At 38.6% G+C, this 23,810-nt stretch overlaps 2 pseudogenes; one reads left to right on the top strand and one right to left on the bottom strand.

Moving 5' to 3' along the window:
* LOC119522202 overlaps positions 1–20,991 on the top strand; it is a 28,766-nt pseudogene extending 7,775 nt beyond the window's left edge.
* Positions 18,377–20,132, bottom strand: LOC119523234 (annotated as a pseudogene).
* Positions 20,992–23,810: the final 2,819 nt, after the last annotated feature.

Below are 23,810 nucleotides of genomic sequence, written 5' to 3'. Positions count from 1 at the left end.
TAGCTCATTAGAGAAAGCCTCAGGTATTTTCAATATTCAGCAAAGTCAGAGGCAAGGGTGGAGTTAAGATAGTCCGAGAGTAAAAGGAAGAAATCAAGTGTAGGAGATAATTCCCTAAAGGGCTTATCTTCCCTAAGAAATGGGGGGCAGGGCCTAGCTGAAGTGGCTGCCCTCCCTCAGACAATTCAGACCCTAGGGCCTGAGGTGGGGGACAGAAACAGCTTAAGCATGGCTTCTAACTCCGTTGGCTCCTGGCAGGACAAGGTAGGCTGAAAATTAAAGGCACTGCACCTCTTTATGCCAGTGGGGAGCTGTGGGCTGACAAGTGCGACCTGCTGGGCAAGATAGGAAAAGCACGGCATCTAGAGGCCTCACAGGGAAGTCTGACAATCTGCTGGTTCTCACCCTCAGGAAAACCTGATACTGAAAACAGCCTCCTCCTGGGACCTGGGTCCATCTGGTCTGGGAAAATCTGATTGGGGTAATCAAGGAAACCAGATACCTAGGCAACAAAAAATTATGAATCACACTAGGAAAAAGGAGATATGGCCAAGTCAAAGGAACAAACTTACACTTCATATGAGATACAGGAGTTGAAACAACTAATTAGAAATCTTCAAACAAATATGCAAAATAAATTCAAAAATCAAATCAATGAGTTGAGGGAAGATATGGCAAAAGAGATGAAGGATATAAAGAAGATATTGGATGAACATAAGGAAGAACTCAAAAGTTTGGAAAAACAATTTGCAGAACTTATGGAAATAAAAGGCACAAGAAAAGAGAGAAAAACTCAGTGGAGACTTACAAGAGCAGATTTGAAGACACAAAAGAAAGAATTCATGAACTATAGGACAGAACATCCGAAATCCTACACGCAAAAAAACAGGGAAAAGAATGGAAAAGTATGAGCAGGGTCTCAGGGAATTGAATGATGATATGAAGCACATAAATATACATGCCATGGGTGTCCCAGAAGGAGGGTAGGGAAAGGGGACAGAAAGAATAATGGAGGAAACAATCACTGAAAATTTCCCATCTCTTATGAAAGGCATAAAATTACAGATCTAAGAAGTGCAGCACACACAAAATAGAATATATCTGAGTAGACCTACTCCATGACACTTAATAATTAGATTATCAAATGTCAAATACAAAGAGAGAATTCTGAAGGCAACAAGAGAAAAGTGATCCATCACATACAAGGGAAGTTCAATAACTCTATGTGCAGATTTCTCAGTAGAAACCATGGAGGTGAGAAGGCAGTGGTATGATATATTTAAGATATTGAAAGAGAAAAACTGCCAACCAAGAATTCTATATCAGGAGTGCCAGTTTGAATGCATTATGTCCCCCCAAACACCATTATCTTTGATGTAATCTTGTGTGGGCAGATGTATTAGTGTTGATTAGATTGTAATTCTTTGATTGAATGTTTCCATGGAGATGCGACTCACCCAACTGTGGGTGACAACTCTGGATAATTTCCATGGAGGTGTGACCCCGCCCATTCAGCATGGGCCTCAATTGGTTTGCTGGAGCACTATATAAACTCAGACAGATGGAGCAAGCTTGCTACAGCCAAGAGGGACATTTTGAAGAACACACATCATGAGCTGAGAGAGGAGCTGCAGAAGAGATACAGTTGAAGACAGCCGTTGAAAGCAGACTCTTGCTCCGGAGAAGCTAAGAGAGGACAAACACCCCAGGAGCAACTGAGAGTGACATTTTGGAAGAGGAGCTGTGGCCTAGAGAGGAACGTCCTGGGAGAAAGACATTTTGAAACCAGAACTTGAAGCAGATGCCAGCCACATGCCTTCCCAGCTAACAGAGGTTTCTGGGATGCCATTGGCCATCCTCCAGTGAAGGTACCCAATTGTTGATGTGTTACCTTGGACACTTTATGGCCTTAAGACTGTAACTTTGTAACCAAATAAACCCCCTTTATAAAAACCAATCCATTTCTGGTATTTTGCATCCCGGCAGCATTAGCAGACTAAAACATCAGGCAAAAGTGTCCTTCAAATATGAGGGAGAGTTTAAAATATTTTCTGACAAACAGTCACTGAGAGTTTGTGAACAATATACATGCTCTGCATGAAATACTAAAGGGAGTACTACAAGCAGACAGGAAAAGACAGGAGAGAGAGCTTTGGAGAAGAGTGTAGAAATGAAGAACATCAGTAAGGGTAAAAAGAGAGAGAAAAAAATTAAAAATGAAATAATATATGACATATAAAATCCAAAAGGCAAAATGGTAGACAGTAGACATTATATTGAGTGAAATTGGCCAGAAACAAAAGAACAGATACTGTATGGATTCACTGTTATGAACTAAAATTGATGAGTGAAATTTGGGAGTTAACACTGAGAACACAAGTTAACAGGGGATAGAAAGAGGTTGCAGACCAGGTATTTGATACTGAAGGAATACAGAAGGTTCAACAGGATTGATTGCATAGATCCAGAAATAGATAGCATAATACTATGTGATGGTAGCACAGTATTTTAACTACACTGGCAAAAACAGGAGTGGCCAATGACTGTTGCTAGATGTACAAAGATAAAAATGTTTTTACATGTGGGAGAACAGATGAATGACAACCATGCAGAGTGTTGAAAATGGAATAGTATTTGGTAAAAAAACAAAAGCAAGAAGGAATGAAGTTGTGAGGTATGCAACTAGGTGAATGGACCTTGAGGACAGTATGTTGAATGAAATAAGCCAGAATTGAAAAGACAAACATTGTAACACCTCACTAATATGGACTAACTATAATGTGCAAACTCTGAGAATTGAATCTGAGAGCATAGGTTATCAGGGGAAGGCTTATGGTAAAGGTTCCTAGATTATAAGCTCTTACAGCAGTCACATCTATTCATGAGTTGTAATGGTTATTTCTAAATTCTGAGATGTTGAGCTGTTTGCATAGAACTGGTCAGTCCCTGGAACATTGGGTATCTCTGTAACACCTGGGACTCCAGAGTTCGGCAGCTATGAATGTCAGCATTGCCCCATTCAGAAAATTGTAAACCTGTTTAAAAAGAAATCAGAGTTCAATCAGAGATATGAATGAAATGGACTTGGGTAGGACTAAGATGAGCCAGACTAAATGGAAAAGGATGATATTGACTGTGTTTTAAAACTTCAACTTCTGTGTGAGACCAAAAGAAGAGATGTTTATTTGGTGCAGGATCTATATTTTCTCTAGCATGCTATATAATTTAATTGTATGGTCAGTTTATTCAAATACCATAATTACATGGAACCTTGAATAGGGGCTGAGAACTGGTTTGTTTGTACAGGTCGCATGAAACCCTAATACATCACAGAGTAATTTCTGCAGAGAATAAAAAGTATTTGAAAAGCTCCCTTGAGGGACTAGGGATAAACTGGAAATATTAAACTTCCCCACCTGGGAATTCCTGATATTCTCACAAGTATTGGGGACTACCAATTCAGTAAGCCAAGCTCTAGATCTTGGGGCTTGCTCCTATGAAGCATGTTACTAAATAGAAGAGGCTAAGCCTACTTATAATTGTGCCTAAGAGTCACCCCCAGAGAACGTCTTTCATTGTTCATATGTGGCCTCTCTCTCTAAGCCAACACTGCAGGCAATCTCACTGCCATCCCCTCTATGGGGGACATGACTCCCAGGGGTATAAATCTCCCTGGCAGTGTGGGGCATGACTCCTGGGGATGAGCATGGACCTGGCATCATAGGATTGAGAAAGACTTCTGGACCAAAAGGAGGAAGAGAAATGAAACAAAATGAAGTATCAGTGGCTGAGAGATTTCAAATGGAGTTGAGGTCATTCTGGAGGTTATTCTTATGCATTATAGAGATATCCCATTTTAGTTTTTAGTGTATTAGAATAGCTAGAAGGAAATACCTGAAACTGTTGAACCACAATCCAGTAGCCTCTATTCTTGAAGATGATTGTATAACTATGTACCTTATATGGTGTGACTGTGTGATTGTGAAAACCTTGTGGCTCACACTCCCTTTATCCAGGGTAAGGACAGATAAGTAGATAAAAGGGGTACAAAAAGTAAATTAATAATGGCAGGGGGAAAGGAGTATGAGATGTTTTAGGTCTTCTTTTTTACTTTTATTTGGCTGTGATGATGAATGCACAAATATATGATGATACTGTGAACAACCTATTGTACACTTTGTATGATTTATGGTATGTGAATATATCTCAATAAAACTGCATTAAAATGGTCAAAAGACATAGATAGACACTTTTCCAAAGAAGGAATACAAGTGGCTCAAAAACATATGAAAATATGCTCAACTTCACTAGCTATTAGGAAAATGCAAATCAAAACCACAGTGAAATATCATCTCACAACTACTAGAATGGCTACTATCAAAAAAAACAGAAATCTACAAGTGCTGGATACAATGTGGAGAAATAGGTACACTTATTCACTGTTGGTGGGACTGTAGAATTGTGCAGCCACTCTGGAAGGCAGTTGGCAGTTACTCAGGGAGCTAAGTATAGAATTGCCGTATGATCCTGCAATTCTATTACTAGGTATATACTCAGAAGAACTGAAAGCTAAGACACAAACAGACATTTGTAAGCTGGTGTTTATAGCAGCACTTTTCATGACAGCCAAGAGATGGAACAGCCCAAATGTCCATCAGTGGATGAGTGGATAAACAATCTGTGGCACATACATATGATGGCTATTATGCAGCTGTAAAATGGAATAAAGTCATGGCACATGCAACAATGTGGATGAAATTTGAGGACATTATGTTTAGTAAAATAAGCCAGAAACAAAATGAAAAATTCTGTATGGTCTTACTATTATGAACTAACATTAATGAGCAAACTCCAAGAGTTCAAGTTGAGAACATGGGTTATCAGGAGATAGAAAGAGGATAGAGATTGGGCATTTGATGAGGAAGGAGTAAAGAATTTTGAACAGGATTCATTGTAAATATCCAGAAATGGATAGCACAATACTACCTGATGGTAGCCCAATATTGTAAGTACACTGAACAAAGCTGAGTGGTAGTATGGTTGAAAGAGGAAGGTTTGGGGCATGTATGACACCAGAGGGAAAGATAGGGGATAAAAACTGGGACTGTATAACTTAGTGAAACCTAGAGTGGATGATGATGATGATTAAATGTACAAATATAAGAAAGTTTTTATATGAGGGATAACAAGTGAATGTCATCATTGGAAATTGTTAAACATGGGATGATATATGGGAAAAATACAATTAATGCAGACTAGGGTCTATGGTTAACAGTAATATTGTAGTGATCTTTCATTAATTGTAACAAAGACAATATACCAAATTTAAATGTCAATCAGCGGGATATAAGGAAGGGGTATGGGATTCTTTTTGCTGTTGTTTGTATTTTTTTCTTTTCCTCTTCTTCTTTCTTTGTGGAAGAAGTGGAAATGTTCTCATGTAGATTGTGGTGGTGAATGCATAACTATGTTATTATACTGGGAGCCAATAAATGTACACTTAGGATGTATTGTATGGCATGTGAATAAAACTGTTTAAAAATAAACAGAAAGATGCAAGTGCTGGAGAAGATGTGGAGAGAGAGAGAGAGAGAGAGAGAGATGCCTATTAATTGTTGGTTGGGAGGTACAATAGTGCAGCCCTTCTAAAGGGCAATGTGGTGGTGGTTCTACAGGAAGCTAAGTATAAGGTTGCCATATGATTCTGCAACTCCGTTATTAGGTATGTGCTTGGAAGAACTGAAAGCAGGGACATGAATAGACATTTGCACACTGATGTTTATGGTGACATTATTCATGATTTACAATGTATGGAGGTGGCCTAAGGGTACATCGACTGATGAACAGAATGGTGAACTGTGGTATAGCAAACAATAGAATATTGAGCAGCTGCAGGAAGGAATGAAGTTGTGTGGCTGGCAACGAGGTGAATGGATCTTGAAGACATTATGTTGAGTGAAATAAGTCAGAGACAAAAGGACAAATATTGTATGGTCTCACAGATATAAACTAACTATAATAAGCAAACTGAGAATTGAATTCATGAGCATGGGTTTTCAGGGGTAGAAAGTGAGCAGAGATTGGGCATTGATGATTAAGGAGTACAGAATGTTCAATAGGGCTCATTGTAAAATTTCCTAGATTGTAAACTTTTATTGCCATCACATCTATTCCTAAGTTTTAACTGTTATTTCTATATTCTGAGATGCTGGGCTCTTTGAATATAACCTGGTAACATTGGGTATTTGTGTGACACCTGAAACTATCTGTGTGACACCTGAAGTTGAGAGTTAGAGTTTTGCAGCTCTGAAAGTCAGCTTTACTCCATACAGAAACTTTTAAAGAAGCTGAAAAAGACATCAGATTTCAATTAGAGATGTGAATGAAATGGTTCTGGTTAGGACTAAAGTAAATCAGAATACAGAATAAAGGATGATATTGTCTATTTTAAAACTTCAACTTCTGTATGAGACCAAAGGAAGAGATGTTTATTTGGTCCAAAATTTAATTTTCTGAAGCACACCATCTAATCTAACCTGTCTCATCAGTTTATTAAACTACATGGAACCTAGAATAGGGAATGAGATCTTGTTATTCTGTACAGGTTAACATAATACCCTGATACATTCCAGAGTATTTTGGGCAGAAAATAAAAATATTTGCAAAGTCCTCTTGAGGGACTGGGGAAAATATGGAACTATTAAACTTCCCCACTTTAGGTATTCCTGATATTCTCTCAACCATTAGGGACTCCCAATTTAATAAACCAAGCCCTTGATCTTGAGGCTTGCCCTTATGAAACTAAGCCTACTTATAACTATGACTAAATTTTATTGTGGTAGCATAGTTATAGCATAAAATTTGCCATTATAACCATTTTAAGTGTACAATTCAGTGGCATTAATTACATTAACAATGTTGTGCTACCATCATCACCATCCATTACCAAAATTTTTCATCACACCAAACAGAAACTCTGTAACCATTAAGCAATAATTCCTCATTCCTCCCTCCCTGGGAACCTGGTAAATTTGAGTCTACTTTCTGTCTCTATGAATTTGCTTATTCTATATATTTCATATAAGTGGAATCATACAATATTTATCACCCCCAGAGAACCTCTTTTGCTCACATGTGGCCTCTCTCTCTAAGTCAACTCTGCAAATAAACTCACTACCCTCCCCTCTTCATGGGACATGACTCCCAGGGGCTTAAGTCTCCCTGGCAATGTGGGGCATGACTCCCAGGGATGAGCTTGGTCCTTGCATCATTGAATTGAGTATACTTTCTTGACTAAAAAGAGGAAAAGAAACGGAACAAAATAAAGCTTCCATGACTAAGAGATTTCAAATAGAGATGAGCGGTCATTCTGGAGGTTACTCTTATGCAAGCTAAAACCACAGCATGCCAAGTCCCAATCAACAGTATTCCTGAAAACCCTAAAGAATACCCTGGGCTCTACCTAAGACTCTATAACTGTTTAACCTAGAAAGTTTATCTTTTCAGAAACTTAAGGCCTCCAGATTTTTCCTATGCCAGATAAACACTGAAACCCAGAGGTACCAGTCTCTCCAAGAACATCAACCAGTTTCATTCCTCTACCCTATAAGGTCAACAACCCTTTCCAGCATGAAGAAGTTAAAATGTTCATTGCCCAGATATCTCTGAAGATTGACAGAAAGATTATATGAGAGGGTGGAGGTATAACTGAGAAATTAGGATTTAATAAATGATTAAGACTACTGACTCATTATATAGAGATTTTTTTAGCTTCTAGTGTATTAGAATAGCTAGAAGGAAATACTGGAAATTGTTGAACTGTAATCCAATAGTCAGTTACCATGTTTGTATGGATCTACTTCTGGATGTTTTATTCTGTTCCACAGATCTATATATCTATCTCTGACAATACTACACTGTCTTAGTTAACCTCCCTTTATTATAAATCTTAAAATTGTATAGAGTGAAGATGGCAGACTGGTGAGCTGTAAGTTTTAGTTACTCCTCCAGGAAAGTAGGTAAAAAGCCAGGAACTGCGTGGACTGGACACCACAGAGCAATCTGACTTTGGGCATACTTCATACAACACTCATGAAAACGTGGAACTGCTGAGATCAGCGAAATCTGTAAGTTTTTGCGGCCAGGGGACCCGTGCCCCTCCCTGCCAGGCTCAGTCCCGGGGGAGGAGGGGCTGTCAGCTCCGGGAAGGAGAAGGGAGAACTGCAGTGGCTGCTCTTATCGGAAACTCATTCTACTGATTCAAACTCCAACCATAGATAGACTGAGACCAGACACCAGAGACTCTGAGAGCAGCCAGCCCAGCAGAGAGGAGACAGGCATAGAAAAAAAACAACACGAAAAACTCCAAAATAAAAGCGGAAGATTTTTGGAGTTCTGGTGAACATAGAAGGGGGAAGGGCAGAGCTCAAGCCCGAGCTCAGGCCCTGAGGCGCATATGCAAATCCCGAAGAAAAGCTGATCTCTCTGCCCTGTGGACCTTTCCTTAATGACCCTGGTTGCTTTGTCTATTAGCATTTCAATAACCCATTAGATCTCTGAGGAGGGCCGTTTTTTTTTTGTTTTGTTTTGTTTTTTTTAAATCCTTTTTTCTTTTTCTAAAACAATTACTCTAAGAAGCCCAATACAGAAAGCTTCAAAGAATTGCAATTTGGGCACGTCAAGTCAAGAGCAGAAATAAGAGAGCTCTGAGACAAAAGGCAATAATCCAGTGGCTGAGAAAATTCAATAAACAACACAACTTCCCAAGAAAAGGGGGGTGTCCGCTCACAGCCACCATCCTGGTGGACAGGAAACACTCCTGCCCATCGCCAGCCCCATAGCCCAGAGCTGCCCCAGACAACCCAGTGTGACGGAAGTGCTTCAAATAACAGGCACACACCACAAAACTGGGCGTGGACATTAGCCTTCCCTGCAACCTCAGCTGATTGTCCTAGAGCTGGGAAGGTGGAGCAGTGTGAATTAACAAAGCCCCATTCAGCCATCATTTGAGCAGACTGGGAGCCTCCCTACACAGCCCAGCAGCCCACAACTGCCCTGGGGGGACGGCACTCACCTGTGACATAGCACAGTCATCCCTCAACAGAGGACCCGGGGTGCACAGCCTGGAAGAGGGGCCCACTTGCAAGTCTCAGGAGCCATACGCCAATACCAAAGACTTGTGGGTCAGTGGCAGAGACAAACTGTGGCAGGACTGAACTGAAGGATTAGACTATTGCAGCAGCTTTAAAACTCTAGGATCATCAGGGATATTTGATTGTTAGGGCCACCCCCCCTCCCCGACTGCCCAGAAACACGCCCCACATACAGGGCAGGCAACACCAACTACACACGCAAGCTTGGTACACCAATTGGGCCCCACAAGACTCACTCCCCCACTCACCAAAAAGGCTAAGCAGGGGAGAACTGGCTTGTGGAGAACAGGTGGCTCGTGGACGCCACCTGCTGGTTAGTTAGAGAAAGTGTACTCCACGAAGCTGTAGATCTGATAAATTAGAGATAAGGACTTCAGTAGGTCTACAAACCCTAAAAGAACCCTATCAAGTTCAGCAAATGCCACGAGGCCAAAAACAACAGAAAATTATAAAGCATATGAAAAAACCAGACGATATGGATAACCCAAGCCCAAGCACCCAAATCAAAAGACCAGAAGAGACACAGCACCTAGAGCAGCTACTCAAAGAACTAAAGATGAACAATGAGACCATAGTACGGGATATGAAGGAAATCAAGAAGACCCTAGAAGAGCATAAAGAAGACATTGCAAGACTAAATAAAAAAATGGATGATCTTATGGAAATTAAAGAAACTGTTGACCAAATTAAAAAGATTCTGGACACTCATAGTACAAGACTAGAGGAAGTTGAACAACGAATCAGTGACCTGGAAGATGACAGAATGGAAAATGAAAGCATAAAAGAAAGAATGGGGAAAAAAATTGAAAAAATCGAAATGGACCTCAGGGATATGATAGATAATATGAAACGTCCAAATATAAGACTCATTGGTGTCCCAGAAGGGGAAGAAAAAGGTAAAGGTCTAGGAAGAGTATTCAAAGAAATTGTTGGGGAAAACTTCCCAAATCTTCTAAACAACATAAATACACAAATCATAAATGCTCAGCGAACTCCAAATAGAATAAATCCAAAAAACCCACTCCGAGACATATACTGATCACACTGTCAAACATAGAAGAGAAGGAGCAAGTTCTGAAAGCAGCAAGAGAAAAGCAATTCACCACATACAAAGGAAACAGCATAAGACTAAGTAGTGACTACTCAGCAGCCACCATGGAGGCAAGAAGGCAGTGGCACGATATATTTAAAATTCTGAATGAGAGGAATTTCCAGCCAAGAATACTTTATCCAGCAAAGCTCTCCTTCAAATTTGAGGGAGAGCTTAAATTTTTCACAGACAAACAAATGCTGAGAGAATTTGCTAACAAGAGACCTGCCCTACTGGAGATACTAAAGGGAGCCCTACAGACAGAGAAACAAAGACAGGACAGAGAGACTTGGAGAAAGGTTCAGTACTAAAGAGATTCGGTATGGGTACAATAAAGGATATTAATAGAGAGAGGGAAAAATATGGCAAACATAAACCAAAGGATAAGATGGCCGATTCAAGAAACGCCTTCACGGTTATAACGTTGAATGTAAATGGATTAAACTCCCCAATTAAAAGATATAGATTCGCCGAATGGATCAAAAAAAATGAACCATCAATATGTTGCATACAAGAGACTCATCTTAGACACAGGGACACAAAGAAACTGAAAGTGAAAGGATGGAAAAAAAATATTTCATGCAAGCTACAGCCAAAAGAAAGCAGGTGTAGCAATATTAATCTCAGATAAAATAGACTTCAAATGCAGGGATGTTTTGAGAGACAAAGAAGGCCACTACATACTAATAAAAGGGGCAATTCAGCAAGAAGAAATAACAATCGTAAATGTCTATGCACCCAATCAAGGTGCCACAAAATACATGAGAGAAACACTGGCAAAACTAAAGGAAGCAATTGATGTTTCCACAATAATTGTGGGAGACTTCAACACATCACTCTCTCCTATAGATAGATCAACCAGACAGAAGACCAATAAGGAAATTGAAAACCTAAACAATCTGATAAATGAATTAGATTTAACAGACATCTACAGGACATTACATCCCAAATCACCAGGATACACATACTTTTCTAGTGCTCACGGAACTTTCTCCAGAATAGATCATATGCTGGGACATAAAACAAGCCTCAATAAATTTAAAAAGATTGAAATTATTCAAAGCACATTCTCTGACCACAATGGAATACAATTAGAAGTCAATAACCATCAGAGACTTAGAAAATTCACAAATACCTGGAGGTTAAACAACACACTCCTAAACAATCAGTGGGATAAAGAAGAAATAGCAAGAGAAATTGCTAAATATATAGAGACGAATGAAAATGAGAACACAACATACCAAAACCTATGGGATGCAGCAAAAGCAGTGCTAAGGGGGAAATTTATAGCACTAAACGCATATATTAAAAAGGAAGAAAGAGCCAAAATCAAAGAACTAATGGATCACTGAAGAAGCTAGAAAATGAACAGCAAACCAATCCCAAACCAAGTACAAGAAAAGAAATAACAAGGATTAAAGCAGAAATAAATGACATAGAGAACAAAAAAACAATAGAGAGGATAAATATCACCAAAAGTTGGTTCTTTGAGAAGATCAACAAGATTGACAAGCCCCTAGCTAGACTGACAAAATCAAAAAGAGAGAAGACCCATATAAACAAAATAATGAATGAAAAAGGTGACATAACTGCAGATCCTGAAGAAATTAAAAAAATTATAAGAGGATATTATGAACAACTGTATGGCAACAAACTGGATAACGTAGAAGAAATGGACAATTTCCTGGAAACATATGAACAACCTAGACTGACCGGAGAAGAAATAGAAGACCTCAACCAACCCATCACAAGCAAAGAGATCCAATCAGTCATCAAAAATCTTCCCACAAATAAATGCCCAGGGCCAGATGGCTTCACAGGGGAATTCTACCAAACTTTCCAGAAAGAACTGACACCAATCTTACTCAAACTCTTTCAAAACATTGAAAAAAATGGAACACTACCTAACTCATTTTATGAAGCTAACATCAATCTAATACCAAAACCAGGCAAAGATGCTACAAAAAAGGAAAACTACCGGCCAATCTCCCTAATGAATATAGATGCAAAAATCCTCAACAAAATACTTGCAAATCGAATCCAAAGACACATTAAAAAAATCATACACCATGACCAAGTGGGGTTCATTCCAGGCATGCAAGGATGGTTCAACATAAGAAAAACAATCAATGTATTACAACACATTAAAAACTCGAAAGGGAAAAATCAATTGATCATCTCAATAGATGCTGAAAAAGCATTTGACAAAATCCAACATCTGTTTTTGATAAAAACACTTCAAAAGGTAGGAATTGAAGGAAACTTCCTCAACATGATAAAGAGCATATATGAAAAACCCACAGCCAGCATAGTACTCAATGGTGAGAGACTGAAAGCCTTCCCTCTAAGATCAGGAACAAGACAAGGATGCCCGCTGTCACCACTGTTATTCAACATTGTGCTGGAAGTGCTAGCCAGGGCAATCTGGCAAGACAAAGAAATAAAAGGCATCCAAATTGGAAAAGAAGAAGTAAAACTGTCATTGTTTGCAGATGATATGATCTTATATCTAGAAAACCCTGAGAAATCAACGATACACCTACTAGAGCTAATAAACAATTTAGCAAAGTAGCGGGATACAAGATTAATGCACATAAGTCAGTAATGTTTCTATATGCTAGAAATGAACAAACGGAAGTGACACTCAAGAAAAAGATACCATTTTCAATAGCAACTAAAAAAATCAAGTACCTAGGAATAAACTTAACCAAAGATGTAAAAGACCTATACAAAGAAAACTACATAACTCTACTAAAAGAAATAGAAGGGGACCTTAAAAGATGGAAAAAAATTCCATGTTCATGGATAGGAAGGCTAAATGTCATTAAGATGTCAATTCTACCCAAACTCATCTACAGATTCAATGCAATCCCAATCAAAATTCCAACAACCTACTTTGCAGACTTGGAAAAGCTAGTTATCAAATTTATTTGGAAAGGGAAGATGCCTCGAATTGCTAAAGACACTCTAAAAAAGAAAAACGAAGTGGGAGGACTTACACTCCCTGACTTTGAAGCTTATTATAAAGCCACAGTTGCCAAAACAGCATGGTACTGGCACAAAGATAGACATATAGATCAATGGAATCGAATTGAGAATTCAGAGATAGACCCTCAGATCTATGGCCGACTGATCTTTGATAAGGCCCCCAAAGTCACCGAACTGAGCCATAATGGTCTTTTCAACAAATGGGGCTGGGAGAGTTGGATATCCATATCCAAAAGAATGAAAGAGGACCCCTACCTCACCCCCTACACAAAAATTAACTCAAAATGGACCAAAGATCTCAATATAAAAGAAAGTACCATAAAACTCCTAGAAGATAATGTAGGAAAACATCTTCAAGACCTTGTATTAGGAGGCCACTTCCTAGACTTTACACCCAAAGCACAAGCAACAAAAGAGAAAATAGATAAATGGGAACTCCTCAAGCTTAGAAGTTTCTGCACCTCAAAGGAATTTCTCAAAAAGGTAAAGAGGCAGCCAACTCAATGGGAAAAAATTTTTGGAAACCATGTATCTGACAAAAGACTGATATCTTGCATATACAAAGAAATCCTACAACTCAATGACAATAGTACAGACACCCCAATTATAAAATGGGCAAAAGATATGAAAAGACAGTTGTCTGAAGAGGAAATACAAATGGCCAAGAAACACATGAAAAAATGTTCAGCTTCACTAGCTATTAGAGAGATGCAAATTAAGACCACAATGAGATACCATCTAACACCGGTTAGAATGGCTGCCATTAAACAAACAGGAAACTACAAATGCTGGAGGGGATGTGGAGAAATTGGAACACTTATTCATTGTTGGTGGGACTGTATAATGGTTCAGCCACTCTGGAAGTCAGTCTGGCAGTTCCTTAGGAAACTAGATATAGAGCTACCATTCGATCCAGCGATTGCAATTCTCGGTATATACCCGGAAGATCGGAAAGCAGTGACACGAACAGATATCTGCACGCCAATGTTCATAGCAGCATTATTCACAATTGCCAAGAGATGGAAACAACCCAAATGTCCTTCAACAGATGAGTGGATAAATAAAATGTGGTATATACACACGATGGAATACTACGCGGCAGTAAGAAGGAACGATCTGGTGAAACATATGACAACATGGATGAACCTTGAAGACATAATGCTGAGCGAAATAAGCCAGGCACAAAAAGAGAAATATTATATGCTACCACTAATTTGAACTTTGAAAAATGTAAAACAAATGGTTTATAATGTAGAATGTAGGGGAACTAGCAGTAGAGAGCAATTAAGGAAGGGGGAACAATAATCCAAGAAGAACAGATAAGCTATTTAACGTTCTGGGGATGCCCAGAAATGACTATGGTCTGTTAATTTCTGATGGAGGTAGTAGGAACAAGTTCACTGAAATGTTGCTATATTATGTAACTTTCTTGGGGTAAAGTAGGAACATGTTGGAAGTTAAGCAGTTATCTTAGGTTAGTTGTCTTTTTCTTACTCCCTTGTTATGGTCTCTTTGAAATGTTCTTTTATTGTATGTTTGTTTTCTTTTTAACTTTTTTTTCATACAGTTGATTTAAAAAAGAAGGGAAAGTTAAAAAAAAAAAAAAGAAAAGAAAAAAGACAAACAAGGAAAAAAAAAAAAAAAGATGTAGTGCCCCCTTGAGGAGCCTGTGGAGAATGCAGGGGTATTCGCCTACCCCACCTCCATGGTTGCTAACATGACCACAGACATAGGGGACTGGTGGTTTGATGGGTTGAGCCCTCTACCATAAGTTTTACCCTTGGGAAGACGGTTGCTGCAAAGGAGAGGCTAGGCCTCCCTATATTTGTGCCTAAGAGTCTCCTCCTGAATGCCTCTTTGTTGCTCAGATGTGGCCCTCTCTCTCTGGCTAAGCCAACTTGAAAGGTGAAATCACTGCCCTCCCCCCTACGTGGGACCAGACACCCAGGGGAGTGAATCTCCCTGGCAACGTGGAATATGACTCCCGGAGAGGAATGTAGACCCGGCATCGTGGGATGGAGAACATCTTCTTGACCAAAAGGGGGATGTGAAAGGAAATGAAATAAGCTTCAGTGGCAGAGAGATTCCAAAACGAGCCGAGAGATCACTCTGGTGGGCACTCTTACGCACACTTTAGACAACCTTTTTTAGGTTCTGAAGAATTGGGGTAGCTGGTGGTGGATACCTGAAACTATTAAACTACAACCCAGAACCCATGAATCTCGAAGACAGTTGTATAAAAATGTAGCTTATGAGGGGTGACAATGGGATTGGGAATGCCATAAGGACCAAACTCCACTTTATCTAGTTTATGGATGGATGTGTAGAAAAGTAGGGGAAGGAAACAAACAGACAAAGGTACCCAGTGTTCTTTTTTACTTCAATTGCTCTTTTTCACTCTAATTATTATTCTTGTTATTTTTGTGTGTGTGCTAATGTCAGGGATTGATTTAGGTGATGAATGTACAACTATGTAATGGTACTGTAAACAATCGAAAGTACAATTTGTTTTGTATGACTGCGTGGTATGTGAATATATCTGAATAAAATGATGATTAAAAAAAATTGTATAGAGTACAATACTAGGGGTCAATGGGGTGGGGGGTAAAGTGTATGGAATGTGTGGAGTTTCCTTTTTTCATTTTATTTCTTTCTCTGGAGTAATGCAAATGTTCTAAAAATGATCACGGTGATGAATGCACAACTATGTGAAGTTACTATGAACCATCAATTGTATACTTTGGATGGATTTATGGTGTGTGAATATATCTCAATAAAATTACATTTTAAAAAAGATACTATGAGAGATCCTGACAGTGCAGCAGCCAGCAGCCTCAGCTGGGGAGTCCCAGCTGCTTTCAGTGGAGGAGAAGCCCAGCCATCCAGCGCCTCAACACCATCACAGCCACCACCATCCACATCATCACCCGCAGCAGCAGCAGCTGCTACTGCTACACCACCACCACCATTATTTTTTCTACCACCACAGACACAACCACCACCACAACCACCACCACCATCACTAGCAGCCTCACCAGTACCTGCAGCATGAAGCTGAGGGCAGCCCCAAGGCCCAGTCAAAGCCACTGAAACATGAACAGAAACATGCCCTCCAGCAACACCAGTAAATGACAAAGAAGAAAACAGACGATGGTGAACTAAATGGTAATCTGGAGAAAGAGAAATATCTTTAAAGAGCCTGGGTTCTGATGAAGCTAACCCTATTTCTAGGGTCTTCAATGGCAACCAGCAAAATTGTCAAACACTAATTGTAAACACTAATCTGAAGTAGACTGTGAAGGCCAGCATCTTTGGAAAAGCAGGAATTAAAACCAAGAATTTCATTCAGAGAAACAATATGGACAAAATGAATGGGACGTCTTACAAAATTAAATCCGGAGAGAACCAATCTGTAGACACGACCGATGCTGTAGCATTTCCAGATGGTGTTGTGATAAATATTACACACCATTTGGTTATATGGGCAAAGGGGCAGATAATGATGGTAATGGATCTGAGAGCAGATATATCACTCCTAAAAAAGGAAAGCTAGGTACAATAGTGCCAAGGGTTGTGAAAACCTTAATTTTGTGCAGGAGAAAACAATGCAAGAAGAGATCGGTGTCCCAACTTTAAAACAGGGACTTGAAACTTTCAAACCTGACTATAGTGAACAAAGGGAAGTCAAGTAGATGGTTCTAAGCCCACTTGGAAGTAGGAATCTGGGCTTGGAGGAATAAGCTGAGGAAAACCCACCATGGATGATGTGCTGCGGGAGACCTCCAATGTTAAACCTGGTGTGAGCAGCAAAAAGTTTGATGATCAGCCCAAAGGAAAGCATGCTTCAGCTGTTGCCTCTAAGGTGAACTCATGGACCCTATTTAAACCACCCCCAGTGGACAACAGCAGTGCTAAAACAGTTCCTAAAATAAGTTATGCAAGCAAAATTAAGGAAAACCTCAACAAAACTGTACAGAATTCTTCTGTGTCTCCATCTTAAACTTCATCTTCTTTGTCATCTGCTGGAGAAGCTCAAACCCACTCTTCAAGTCAGTTATCCTGGGTCCCTATGTCTGTGCTGAAATCTGTGACTTCTGCCAGTTTTTCTAATGAACCTGTTTTTTTTTTGCCAAATTAATTTCTTTTAATAGATTACATATATAGATGTTTAGCCACACTCTTCAATCTACTCTTTTAAGAGTAGAACTTTATATCCAATTTACATGCTTCAGATAAGATAGCCTTTCTTATTTGTTACAGTATGGTCTTGTATCCAAATTTCTACTGGTACATTGAGAGTTAAGAAAAAACAGGACATGGAGGATGTTGCCATTTTTTAGCAGCAATGAAATTATCATTAACCCCTTTTACATACCAAATTCAAGTCACTATCAGAGGTGAGTTCACCACAAAGTCACCAGGTACAAAATTGCTATTTCATTTTTAAATTAACTCAAAATTTCCCCCGAACCCCACCCTATTACATCCCTTCTATTTACAAATAGCAAACATTTTGCTATTTTATACATAGGCTAGAAGGCTTGTTTCAATATGAAAGTGCTAATTCATTTACAGATATTTAAATCAGTTATATAGTGCTACAATAAATGTCCAATCTATATAGGAACAATCTTTGATGAATGAAAATGATGACGTTTGAATAAGGCTATCAGATTACCTTATCTTATAAAGACTAGATATCCATGGTGAGGAAGAGATAGAAATTGAGCAAATACTCATAGGTGTAAAAATTACATCTACCTTTGAGTGTATATTGTAAATGAGACATATTACATAGTCCTGTAGCCCATGCCTATTTTTTCCTCATAAAAAGAAAAGCTGCCTTCATGACATCTCCTCTTGTTTGTAGATATCCACACTGTCATTTGGTGCTTCAGAGTCGGGATCTTACTTTCTTAAAAAAATAAAGAAAATATCCCCCAAGTCACCCTCCCTCCCCCACCAAAATCCCTCTGGTATGTTTTCCAGTGCCAGGTTGCATGATCAGGTCCCACCTCCTGGGTTTTTTTGTTCAATCTATTGATCAATTAGTTTAGAGTAAATAACATGAACCAGTTCTGGAACCGCTACTAGGAAGAGCACAAGCTCTTCACTACAATCACACAGCAGGAAAGAAAGTGATAACTCAATTCATCCCTGGTGCTGGGCTTCCGAAATTGAAAGAACTTGGCACAACTGGAGCATTGAATTTTTATCCTCCATGTTTCTCAATCATTTTGGATTCATGGGCTGCTCTTCTTTGATCTGCCAGAGTTGCTATATCGTGTAACTGTTTTCTTTGTTCTTCTTAAGACCATGAGTCAGAGCCTGATATCATACAGGATTATGACTTTGAATAGTTTGAATATAGCTTTAAATATCTGATACTCATCAACAGGGTTATCTTCATCATCAGTGATTGTGGAATAGCCTTCTAGAGCATTTTCCTCAGCAGCATCTTCATCTCAATCTTTTTCATCTCCATCCTCACCTGCTTGTTTAGCTAGAATCTCCAAATATTCTTGTCCGTCTTCATCAGTATCATCTTTATCACTGCCTAGTTCCATCACCATCTTCAGCTTCATCATCATCACTTTCATTCTCATGTTCTGCAAGGCAGGCATATGCTCTTTTTAATCCATTAAATAAAAGGATAAAAGCTGGCAAAATCTGTCCAGAAAGCTGATTTAAAACTTGTGGTATTTGTTCCATATCGATAAGAGCACAAAGACCCAAAACACACATCTTTCTGTCACGAAGCCCCAAGAAAAAATCAATGTCATTAAGCCACTGTGTAATGAAATGATTTGTAACTGATTCAATATTATTAGGGAAGCAAAGATTTTCTAAAGTATCGAGCAGTAGGTATGGATTGTAATACAAAGCTGCAATGGCAACCTGCAGGCACATTGTTCGAAGTTCACTTGCCTTAATTTCTCTCATCAGTCTCTCTAAAGCTGCCTCAATGAATAAGGAAATGCACTGGTCAATGCCAAGCCCTTTGCACTGTAGAATGATGACCTCTAATAATTTTGCTGCATGACACTCTGCATCATCTCCTGCAACTCCTGTAAGAAACTTTTTGCACATACTGTATTTCATTTCAAGATACTTGGTATCAGACAGAAGTGTGTCTGTATCAACTGTTACATAATTATGCAGTAGAGGCATCATATCTGTAAAGTAATCAAAGCTGTCTTGCTGAAAGACCTCAAATACAAGGGGCAGTAGTTGCCACATCTGTGGAGATAGTTGTTGACAAGTCAAACTTTGTGCTAAAGAGAAGATCTCCTCATAGAATTCTAACACATGCTGTTGTAAAACAGTACCAATGACCTGTAAGCAGATCCTCTCAAGCTGCTGGGTTATCTCTTTATGATCTTTAACTACACTAAGAAGAGTGTCAGTAGTACTCAGAATTCCCATAGCAGTAACTGCTTTGTCATCATTTCCTTCTTCATCTGGCCCAGTTTGGATTACTTGGTTAAATGTCATTGCCAAATGTTGTGTCATTTCTACTGCAATAGGAGTAACTTCTTCACTATACTTGCAGATCATTTTCTGAATTACATTGGTAAGACTATCATTTTCTGTTCTCTTATAAATGAAGAAGAGCTTGCATTACAGGTCTAATAAATGGTGTGATGTATTCCTTAACTTTTCTTGATTGCTGATCAACCTGAAGTGCAATAGCAGCTTCCACTTTCACAGGCATTTCCCTATCATCAATCAGACATCTTGTAATTTCTAAGGCTATTTGTAGATTCTGGTCACTTTTGGAGTTTACTTCACAAAAATAGTGAAGGACCCAGCAAGCCTTGTTCTTGGTTAAGGAGACTCAATTCTTTAAAGGTATAAGTCCCTCCCATGATAATTTTTGGTTTCTGCACCTCTGAAGGCATCCTCTCCTCCCAGCCCTGGGCCTCTCTAGTGAACCTGTTTTAACAGGGACTAATGCAATGGGTATTTTCCAGGGGGTCAGCCACTGCTCACTACTGCTGCTAATACTCCCATCTCTTCTGTGACTGATTCAGTTCTCCAGGACATGAGTTTCAGTTCAGCAGCTGTTGAACAAATTAAATCTAGCCTCTTTATCTACCCTTCAAATATGCAAACTGTGCTGTTGAGCACAACACAAGTGGATCTGCCATCTCAGACAGATCAGCAAAACTTGGAAGATATCTTCCAGAACCAGTGAGGTTTATCATTTATAAATGAGTGCAGTACTGGCCCTGGGTCTGTTATTGGGAAGCAATCAGATCATAAAGTAATGAGGTGATATTTCAAGGGGAATATCCTGCCATTTTGGTTTCACAGGGTGCTGCAACAATCCCCTCAGGAAGTGAGCATCCTGTGTTTCCCAAGGCTTATGAGCTGGGAAACGGACTAGTCCTCAGGTTCTGGGTAGCATTCTAAAACCTGGGACTACTGGTGAAAGTGGAGCCTTATCCTTGGAACCCAGTCATATAGGTGACCTGCAAAATCAGACACCAGCAGTCAAGATGCTTTAGTGTTTCTCTCAAAGGACTATGAAATAGAAAATCAAAATTCTCTTGCATCTTCCATGAAAACTTTGTCAGACTCTGCCAAAGAACAGAGATACCAGAGAAACCTAGAAAAGAATGAAAGCTGTGGTTCTTTTGACCTGAGGGCTGCTATTGTATATCACACTAAAGAAATTGAATCTATTTGGAATTTGCAGAAGCAAAATCCCAAAAAGATAATCACTTACAATGAAGCATGGATAGTCCAGATCAGTGAAGGGTAGCAGGATCAGATGGCTTATTCTTAATCTTTCTGCTGCATTAGAGCCACCGTTCATGGGGGACAGAAGGTTCTTAGGCTCCTAGATCTTCAAGACAGCAGAGAAGCCATAAGTAAAATCACAGGATAATATATACAAATATATATATATATATGGTTATTTTTTTTAATGACAACTGAAAGTAATTAGACTTCTTAAGGAATCAAAATTTAGTTCAAGAGACTACACAAGGTTATTTAATCTCTGGTACTGAATATATTTTTTTCTTCTGTTAGTTTTTGTTTTATAAGAGTGAATGCAAGTGATTAATGAATACAGACTTAACAAGAGTGTTTCTTGCATTTCTGCTGCCATCAACTTGGGCAACAAATGAGCCACTGGAAAGGCAAATCTGCTTAAAAGATTTCTGTATTTTGTTCTGTGACTGAAGTGATACATTAATCATGGGGAACCCAGAATGATTCACCACTTTCCCCACTCCTCCCTTGATCTTTTGGTTTTACTTTGAACCCTGTGAGAATGCTGAATAAGTGCCTTGAACTTTGCAGGGGTATATTTTTTTTAGAGAATATGATTTGCATGTCTTGCCAGGAGTTAAGCATCCACTGTGAGGTGTTGGAGAAATACTTTTCTTTCCTTTTAGTTTTTTGAAGGGTGGGAATGGGGGAGGGCATTGATGTTCTACAATTCTGGAATAGTCGGTGATACATAGTTCACTTTTGTTACACATTGGAATTTTAGAACTGAAGAATCTATGAAAGTCATTTAAAGAAAAGTTGCAGAACAAGCAATTGGCTTAGGTATTCAGTACAAAAATACTCCTATTCTAATTATAATATAATTGTATAACTGGGAGCAAAAGTACATTCTGCTTTTCAACCCTAGTTGCCCCAAGCTTGCTCTTCATCACTAACACTAAATATGCTGTTTTCCTTGTATTTTCATCAAACATCTTAAGAGAAACTTCTTTACCTTTCTGTAAATCCTCTCCCTTTTAATTTCTCAGAAAATTCTAAAAGTGGAAGACAAAAAAAGCCCATTAAAACAAAAATTTTTCATGTTTTTAGCCAAATAATGAGGTAATAGATCCCTTCCCATAGAAGGTGTGTTTTCATGCAAACTATGCTCCTGAGCTTATTAGCTTTGAATTGTATCCTAACAAACATATTTTTATTACTAGGGCAATTGGGTTTTTTAAAGGAAAATAATGGGAAATTCTGGAAATGTTTCTTTCTGTAGAGAAAAGCATAAACCCTGTCATTTCATCACTTTTCCATTCTGTTGGACTGCAGCTTGTGTATAGCATGCTCAAATAAAATTTTGTGTGTGTGCAGAAACTAAGGGTTCAATTTAAGATTGGGTGATGTTAGTGGCATAAAAACAAGTTCCCTGGCCTGACATAGCATCACATCACACACACAGAAATTAGTATATCCATGTATGTCAAAATAGGTTAAAATAGCAGGGCATTTATATAGAGAGGTGCAGTCTTCTAATAAAAGTAGACTGGATACCCTAGGCTAATTTGGGGAGAAAGTAAATACTTTTGTTCTACCCTTTGCTTAAGAAATGCCCAGTTTTGAGAGAGAGTAGCATGGCTGGGTTGTCTTATTTTGTTGGTTGCGGTTTTCAACTAGTAATTCATGAAAGAAGCTGTTGGACTCAACATAGAGTAGAGAAATTATATTTTTATCCTGGATTTCTTCTGCCCTGCTTAGATTTTAAAAGCATAAGCATGGATTACCAATTGCACTTGTAAACAGAACTATTTATACATGATATATATAATAACTTATTCTTAATATATCAGTTCAGGTTCAGAAATGTGTGGTAGACTGGGTCCAGATAGTTTCATTTCACCTGTAAACTGTATCACTTTTACTGATATTGTAATTTTCAAATGTATGTGTTTACAGATATGCCTTGCATTTAGTCTGCCTTATTCCTATTTTGATTTTTGTTGAGTTTCCTGCTAGTGTGCCAGAATCTAGGATTCTTCAGGCCTATGTACAATAAAAGAGGCATCCTTGAGCTTTAAAGCATTGAACAAACTGGAAAATGCAACATACCACATATTGAAGTGAAAGGAGTCTGTGTTTTTGTGTTTTTTAAATAAAAATTTTCAAAAAGTTAAAAAAGTCAGGTTGATTAAAGAAAAAAAGGCTCCAGTTTGTTTTATAGGTTTTAAAGTTCTTCTGTGTGTTCAATTGCCATTTGTAACCACTTATCACCTTAGGGCCAAATTCCCTTTTTGTTTTTAATTAAATGTCTATTTTACTTGCCTGGAATTTTAAAGCTCTTCTGGCTGACTCACAAGAAAGTTTCTGGGGTTTGTGACATACAGAGGTTGAATGAATATATATTTAAAAAGGAATAAATTTTTAAAAGCCTCCCAAGAAAAGATACTACAAGAAAACTACAGTCTCTCTAATAAACATAGATGCAAAAACTCTCAAAAAATACTTGCAAATGGAATCCAACAGCACATCAAAAGAATTATGCACCATGACCAAATGGGTTTTATCCCAGGTATGCAAGGTTGGTTCAACACAAAGAAATCAATTAATGCAATACACTACATTAACAAATTGAAAAGAATAAGCCACATGATCATCTTGATTGATGCTGAAAAGGCATTTGACACATTCCAGCATGCTTTCTTGATAAAACACTTCAAATGGTAGGAATTGAAGGAAATGTCCTCAACATGATAAAGGTCATATATGAAAAATCCACAGCTAGCCTACCAAATGGTGAGAGACTGAAAAGCTTTCCTTCTAAGATCAGGAACAAGACAAAAATGCCCACTGTCACT

This window comes from Choloepus didactylus, chromosome X (genome assembly GCF_015220235.1).
Source record: "Choloepus didactylus isolate mChoDid1 chromosome X, mChoDid1.pri, whole genome shotgun sequence".
NCBI lineage: Eukaryota > Metazoa > Chordata > Mammalia > Pilosa > Megalonychidae > Choloepus > Choloepus didactylus.
The sequence above is the reverse complement of the archived record's forward strand: the minus strand, read 5'-3'. Positions and strand labels throughout refer to the sequence as shown.